The 1,871-nt window shown below is 34.2% G+C and overlaps 1 protein-coding gene across 1 annotated transcript in view; it reads left to right on the forward strand.

Moving 5' to 3' along the window:
* The window catches only part of RIMS1 (regulating synaptic membrane exocytosis 1), a 685,283-nt gene that overhangs the window by 81,454 nt on the left and 601,958 nt on the right, over positions 1-1,871 (forward strand). The window lies entirely within an intron of this gene.

A 1,871-nucleotide genomic window follows, 5' to 3' on the forward strand; every position in this document is an offset into this window, starting at 1 on the left:
GCCTTCTGGTTAGCAGTCAAGTGCCTTAGCCACTATGCTACCAGAGCTCCCTAGCCTCTGTTATATATTTAATGCATTAGGTGGAGATTAATAAAGTTTGAAATTAATGCAACCCGGTTTAGTCATGAACTATGAATTGTTCAAATTAAAATATGTTTGTCTTCTATAGAAGTTTTCCATACCTATGCATATGCTTTCCATTTCAATTTCACATTAATAATGTAGGCACAGATTTAAAATTCCAATATTATCAAGTTTGCAAGGATAAAACACACATAAGAAACACAACTAAAGAGTCATAACTAAAACTAATGCAATCTCTAAATATCCATGTCAGTCTCTGCTCAGCATTGGATAAACCTGAATCATTTTCTATTTCATCAGCAGAATCAAAGACAAATATTTCTAGCACTTTAAGGGTGTAGTTGACAGCCCTCAGTTGAGTTAAAGAGTAATCCCTTTTTATAGTATCCAAGATATAACAGCAGCCCAAACTGTACTACTTACCTTAATATCAGTCTGGTACCTTATGTTAGTCTTGATGTGAACTTTAACTACATAAATATCTTTCATGTCATCATGTTCCAAAGGCTGGATACTAATATTAATGAAATACCACCTAGATCACAGGCATGGTAATGGGCATGTGACATAATGATAAGATGAGTAAAAGGAGCTCTGGTGGTGCAGTAGCTAAGGCATTCAGCTGCTAACCACAAGGCTGGTGGTTTGAATCAACCAGCTGCTCTGTGTGAGGAAGATGAGGCAATCTGCTTGTGTAAAGATTTATAGCTTTGGGAACCTTATGTGGCAGTTCTGTTCTGTCCCATAGAGTCAGAATCAACTTGGTGGCAGTGGTTAAGATGAGCAAGGTATTATTAAATTCTATGTATTACAAAACTAAGTGAAGCTCATCCATGCATAAGTGTCAAAAATAAGGTATTTCCTAAGTCTGTTTAGTTCCCAAACCAGTGTTCTTTTCACTTTGCTGTATTCTTCTCCCCATTACAAGCTGAACTTTATATGAACTGCTTCAACGTGGAGAGAGGAGGCAAAAGAAGCTTGAAAATGAATAGATGACAATAATTTGTTTTCCTCATACATTTTCATTCTAAATTGGTGAACTAGGGAGAAAATAAAATCTCCCTCCATCACCTGTGAATGCTCTACTTACACTTCCAGCACTTCATCACTTTTAAGCATTTCATCACTTCTCTTTTAAACTTACAAAGTATGGCTACTGATATATACATCTAGCAGAGTTATTCTGAACGATAAAAACATTTGGAGTGTTAGACTTGACTGATTCACAATTCTCTTACTTGTTACTGCACAATTTTGTTCAATGGTTTGTAAAATTATTACAGCTAACTGCATAACATAATAAACTCAAACAATGTTGAATATGTATTAGTGTATACTGTGATGAATAAAGAGTCACAGTGAATTAGAAGTGAAAGGCTAGTTTTGGCTGACTAATGGCAGATGTTATTAATTGACTGATAAGACAAATTCTTAAGGGCATGCTGTTTGGGTTATGTGACTGTGAACTTGGATGTATGAATATGTAGGAGGGTTTTTTTTTTTTTCTTTTTTTAAATGTTGAGAAATACATTGTGGAAAAATATAGAAAGATACTGTTTAATTTCTAGGGAAATCTATACTGCTTAATAGCTTGGTCATATACCAAGTAGTGGTTAGCTCTCATTTTTGTAATAATGGAGCAATATCTCGGTATCATGATCACCAAACCTTGGATAGTAAAATAAAATTAGACACCAATTCATAACATGTGAAAAATAACAGATTAAACTGCCAGGTAAGCAGAATAAATTTATAAATTGCAACTTGGCCATTTATATATATATATA

The sequence above is a fragment of the Orycteropus afer genome, unplaced genomic scaffold (assembly GCF_000298275.1).
Source record: "Orycteropus afer afer isolate SDZICR_OR568_19922 unplaced genomic scaffold, OryAfe1.0 scaffold00133, whole genome shotgun sequence".
In the NCBI taxonomy this organism is placed as follows: Eukaryota; Metazoa; Chordata; class Mammalia; order Tubulidentata; family Orycteropodidae; genus Orycteropus; species Orycteropus afer.